The following is a 6,210-nucleotide window of genomic DNA, read 5'->3' as shown; positions in this document are numbered from 1 at the left end:
AATTAATTCTTACCTTTATACATTTATATTTAAATATACACTTTTTCTATAAAAGTAGTAAAGTTAATTTTAATCTTTATATTATTTTTTTCTTTGGTTATAATTTCTTTACCGAAAATGTACATGCATTTTTTTGGAAGGTGAGAATGAGTCCTCTTTAATGGAGTGGTAAGAACTTTTTTCTTCCGCTACAAGTTATACCATTTAGTGGTCGAAAACAACCTGACCTTTTATTCTTTTATGATAAATAGACTCAATCAACCACAATCTATATGCTTCTTTTTGGTCAATGGATTTCACTACAGAACATCTATTCTAGTCATTCAATGAAATTAATACCTCAATTTTTAATTGCTAAATAATTTACCTTGCATTTCATTCTAATTTCATTTCCAAGTCTTCTATATACATTTTCATCATTGTTACACCACCCTCACAATGTTAACTGTTTAAAATTTTTCTACCCTTTTTTATTTAAAAAAGCTTGTTTATTTTAAATTGGTCTTGAATTAGTTAAACAATTATATTTTCAAATTGAAAGTTAGATCATTGTTTTAAAACTATTTAAAATCTTCTAAACCATATATTACTATTCATATGCTGAAATGTGTTATTATTTTTTATTGAATTGTAATATCCATTTTTTAATTTTCAAACTATAATCCTTGTCTTGTGGTATTTTTAAAATAATGGTAATTTTTTTAAATTAAATCATTATAATTTCAAATTCAAATTAAAATATCTTTCAATCGATACTAAATTAAAATATTAGTCCTAAATTAAAATATTAGTCCAAAGATCATTATTAGGCAAACTTTTTATCAACAAGAGGGTTAATCTCTCTGCTATGTTATTTTCTTATTTCCTTATTCTTATTTTGTCATGAAGATCAACGAATATGAGAGATTTGTTTGGCTTCAACGGATCTTGACATCTGTTAAGAGAAATCAAGATCCGTTTAACCTTTGAACAAATACAAAACAAATTTTAAACATTAGATAATTATAATTAAATTAATAAATAACTAAAAATCTAAAATTATATATTACCCATAAAAATGTATACAAAATAAAATAAAATTAATAAACTAAAAAAAACAAGCACAAAGGCCTCAACGAATATGGGAGATCCGTTCAACTTTCAACGAATCTTGACATTCGTTGACGGAAATCAAGATCCATTGAAGACCGAACAATGCATAGATACCCGCATTTTTTAGAACGAAATCAACCATGAACCATACTCTTCTTCGCGAACCAACCATCTCTAGAGCCAACTCAGTGATAATGGAAGCATCGGAAATAGAGGAGGAAACATAAATTACAAATAAGAGAAGTATTAGGAGAAGAGGAAGAAGAGAGTGAGAGGAAAAAATAAAGTTTATGTGAGGGTGTGAGGCTGCAAGAGTGAAAAAGGGAAATAGGAAGAGAGGAAGAAGATAAGTTTCTGTGGTATGGGGTGTAGGGATTGCGACAGTGAAGAGTAAAAGAAAATGAAATTAAATTAGGGTTTTATGTGATGTTCGGGTGTGGGGTTGCTCCACTCTTAGTGAAAGAGAATGAGATTAAATTAGAATTTTAGATTAAAATAAGTAAAAATAAAAAATAAATATTTAAATAAGGTTAATTTTAAAAATAAAAAAAGTTGAAGAGATGCAGGAGCAACTATGGTGGTGGAAGGACTAACCCTATTTGAACCATTAGTAGGAAGAATTTCAAGAATATCGTGTCTGGGCCTTTTGCTTCCTGCCTCCTGTTATTACTAAATGCACTCCGTACTGATAGACAAAGACTAAATGCACCTCCAGTACAAAGGAAGAATAATTGAAAATGCTGCAAAGGAAAAAGAAGAGATAAGCCTAGCAAAAAAGTGCATTTTTAAACCCTCGGAATACATTTCATATGTTTCCAGAATTGTCATTGCAAAAAACTTAAAAGATTTTATATACATCCTGGAGAGTTTATTCCAAAAATTTAGTTATATACATATCGCACATTTTGAAAAGCTTATTCTATTAAGTTTTGTTCAAGAAATTTTGATATAAAACATATTTATTATTCTAGAAATTTATTCTCAAAATTATGTTCCAGAAATTTTAGAAAATTCCTATTAAATTCCTAAAACTTTAATTTTTATCTTCAATTCTTTTTAAACAAAATTCCCATGTAGATTTTTAAAAAATTGATTAAAATGACGAGAAAAAAATTGAGTAGAAAGCAATCCCCCTATGCGGAATTAAAAACGGAAATTAGTTGCGGCCCATATTTACCGGGTAGCAGAACCATGATATAGAAAAGCCCAATAAGGGTAATCTTGTCTTCCAGAATATCCATGAGACTATATATACCCTCGTTTCGTTCTCCAGCCACTAGGGTTTTACCTTCTTTCTCTCGTTTCAGACAGCATTTTCGTTTTGTTTTCGTTTCCGTTTCGTAATGATATAATTGGTTGGTGAATCTGTTTGCTATAAGCGCTGCCCTTAAGATCGCCTTCCCAATTTCTCCATGGAAGCGTGTCGAGTCATAGCAGCGCCATATCAACACGCTTTGAGGTTTCTCTTTAGGGTTTCCCTTTGAGTCCTCTATTTTCCACCTTTCTCTTCTTATCAAGATTCATTGAACCCTCTGTATTCCACTGGAGTTTGAATCTTCATTTTTGTTGATTTCTATGGCAAGTGGGATTGTTTTTCTCGCTTTGCCTTTAGATTCGACTAATTGGACTTCATCTCCTTTGGTTGGGTCATGTATCGGTGCCTCTGTATCTGGTGGAGAACATTTGAACCATTTGTTTTTTATTAGCTTTAGAGTGTTTATTATTCTGTGGTGTTTATTTATTCTTCGTATTTTAAGGGAAACAAGAAGGCAAGGATGATGATTCAATTAGATGTATGAAAGGAAATTTCCTTTCTGAATTCAAAATCTTGAGGCAATCCATTCATATACCTGACTTGCCTACACTCGTAAGATTTCTTGGTGAAGTTCTGATTTAAGTTATTCGAAGATAACACAATTTTGATTGGTTTTGTGTTCTTTTTTTTCTAGGTTTCAATATTTGATTTGGAAACAAGTATATTAGGATTTTCTAGATTTAGCTTTTTGAATTTGAAAATTGATTAAATTTTGTTGTTAAACTCCATAGTGAATGGAGTCAAAAGAATTTTGAAGATATATTTTTTTGTATTTTTGTAAATGTCTTATTGATTAGAGTGATATGTATGATTTATGGTTGATTTGTTATGATTTAGAAATGCTTGGACATTAATTTTAATAATAATATCATTTTTTGTCATCTTTATTTAAAACCTAAAAGACTAATTGGTGGAATGAGTTTTGTTTTCTTTCATTACTTTCAAATTTATTCTGGAAAATAAAAGGTTTTCGACAAAAAAGAATAATTCGACATTCACTGTTTACTCAATAAAGTCCTATTTGACTTGCCAACACCCTTCCCACAAACCAATTTCACACCAAATGCTCATTTCCACCACTCTACTATCTTCAAAATCAACTTTAAACATGATAATGTGCCTCTACTCAAAATCACCCACATTATCACAAACTTCAAACATTTTATACAACTAATAACAAATCCAATATCATCTCATTAAAGCATAAATCTAGCTTTCCTTAATTAACAGTTCAACGAAATTTCGCTTGCATCGCAATACAACTCTAAAAAAAATCCTACAAATCACCTATGGTGATGAAAACCAACTTTAGAACTTAAATTGAGCTAGAAATTAAAAAAAATGAATTCTTGATCCATGCAAACATAAGCATTTTGTAGAATCAAAAACCTTAGACCTTAGAGAAAAGGATTGACGGCTTACCCACTTGATTCACCCAATTGATTGGTGAGATGTGTAACTCTTAACGTCGTGATTGTCTGGGTATCATCAAACAAATAGTTCAAATGTGAGGAATAGAAAAAAGTCAGTCGAGTTTTAAAAAGTTTTATTTATATTATAAGATTATTTTAAAATAAAATGTACGTGTGATTATTTTAATATATTTATCTATTTTAATACTCTATTTTTTAGGTTGTTATAGTTTTTATAAATTTTGTAGGTAGTTTAGAATTAAAAAATAAAGTTTAAGAACAGGATAAATTAAAAGAAAAGGTTAAAAAATAAATGTAATAAAACAATTATTTTAATTGAAAAAGGAATCACTGTTTAGAGAATAAAGTTGGTGTACACCGAAAAGAGATGATATTTGAATTATTTCTCTGATTTCCATTATTAATATATAAATATAAATTGTAACTAATTTAAATAAAATAATTCAATTTTTTTGTTAGTTTAAAGATTTAGAAAAAGAAATTAAGTACGTTACTATACTAAACTTTTTTCAATAATTTGTAATTTTTCATCTTTTTTTATATTTGTAGCTACAAAAGATTATGAAACACCATCTAAGTTAAAAAAGTTATGTTGACTATACCTTGTTTACTGATTTAATTTAGACAAGATTAAATGTTGTTTTTAAAGCCTTTTTTATTTTTAATTTCTCTTTATAAGAGTTGAATCTTTAGTTTATTTAAAGCTTAATTCCACTCTATTGACATATTTATAACTTGTCATAGTATTAATTATAATACTAATATTCATTTTCATTAATAAATACAGTTCATTTATTGTCACTCCAAAAATTAATTAAATGTGTATTTCAAAAAAATAATGTTTTAAATATAGTCACAAATATAAGCTCAGATAAATGAATACACAAGTTTTAAAGGGACAAGACATTGTTGAGCAGCTGATAATAAACTTAATAAATAATGAGTTTAAACGTGTTTTGTAAAGGAATAAATGCAACTTTTAGGGTTAGTTCAATCAAATAAATATATGAAAAAATAAAAAAAAGGATTAGTTTATACCAATTTTTCTTTATGTTCAATCAAATAGATGATATCTGTATATGAAATGAAGACTTCCAAAGGACAAACAAAATTTAATGATGCACTGATATTACTGTGAATTTTGAGAGAAAAAAAAAGAAACTATCAAATATAGGTCTAGTTTTGAAATGATTTTATAAAATTAAAAAAAAAGGAAAAAAAAATTCCTAAATTTCAATCACTGGCCAAAGATTTCACTCTAATAGTTATATTCCCACAGGTGTCGATTTTATTTTTTTTAAAGATTTTTTTTTACACCACTTACTTTAATTAATAATTTATTTTTAGAAGTAGATATGAAATGTCTAAAAATTTGTTAATGTTAAGTTTCAAAACAATTGTACATTTTTTGAAAATGTATTACTGTGCTCATTTCATTTATTTAAGTGGCAAGTTTAAAAAAAATGTTATTTAACCATCAGTTTCAAATTACGTTTTTTCTTTTTCTCAATTATGATATTTTCTTTTGCTTAACTTTTATTATTGTGTGCATTTATTAGGAAAGTAAAAAGAAAAGTTAACTACTAAACAATTTTACAACTATTTTTTTTAAAAGAAAGATTTATTCCGAAATATTTGAGAAACAAATAATTCCCAATTTTTATTTAATAACGGTGGAGCTACTTTTTTCTCTGAAAGCAGAAATTGGATTTTAAAAATTCAAATTCGTCGTGACCTTTCACCCAAAAAATGTTAGGAATATGATTTTTCAGGAACGAAACTGGGGAACTTGAAGTAATGACTTTCCATGAGTGGAATTCAGCTATTTGGAGGTCAAATTTAAATCAAATTTTTTTCTATAAAAGAATGAGTTGGGAAAATATATCTAAAATTAATAAATTACAAACATTGAATTAAAATATTAATTTAACTGCATTATATAATAGAAGAGTTGTGTTAAAATGATGAATTAATAAATTTTGTATTAATTTAAATACTACTTAAATTTAATATCACTATTTATTTGAACTTATGCTAATATGAAGTTAATTACTGTAAAATATTCATTTTGAAAAACTGTCCTTAATTTAGTGTATTCTCCTTTATGTTATTTTGTTTTTAATTTAATAATCATGATTTTTTAATTTAACTTCTACCAATAAATTAATACCGATGATTTGAAAATCTCAATTTAGCAACTTATGAAATCTAGATTTCTTACTAAAAGTTATATATATATATATATATATATATATATATATATATATATATATATATATATATATATATTGATATGAATTTAAATACAAAATAAGTTGTAAAGTTGCCTAAGTCTCAAAGTATTGTTCCTATCATTACAAATCTAATCAC

The 6,210-nt window shown here is 26.7% G+C and overlaps 1 non-coding gene across 1 annotated transcript; it reads left to right on the top strand.

The window, feature by feature from the left end:
- Positions 1-2,856: 2,856 nt before the first annotated feature.
- LOC128195699 (small nucleolar RNA Z266) lies at positions 2,857-2,956 on the top strand. The gene has a single exon (XR_008247495.1). It is a non-coding gene; the product is annotated as a small nucleolar RNA Z266 (small nucleolar RNA).
- The last annotated feature ends 3,254 nt before the right edge of the window (positions 2,957-6,210 follow it).

The sequence above is a fragment of the Vigna angularis genome, chromosome 2 (genome assembly GCF_016808095.1).
Source record: "Vigna angularis cultivar LongXiaoDou No.4 chromosome 2, ASM1680809v1, whole genome shotgun sequence".
NCBI classification, from domain to species: Eukaryota; Viridiplantae; Streptophyta; class Magnoliopsida; order Fabales; family Fabaceae; genus Vigna; species Vigna angularis.
Note: the sequence above shows the minus strand (reverse complement) of the source record. Positions and strands in the feature narration are given on the sequence as shown.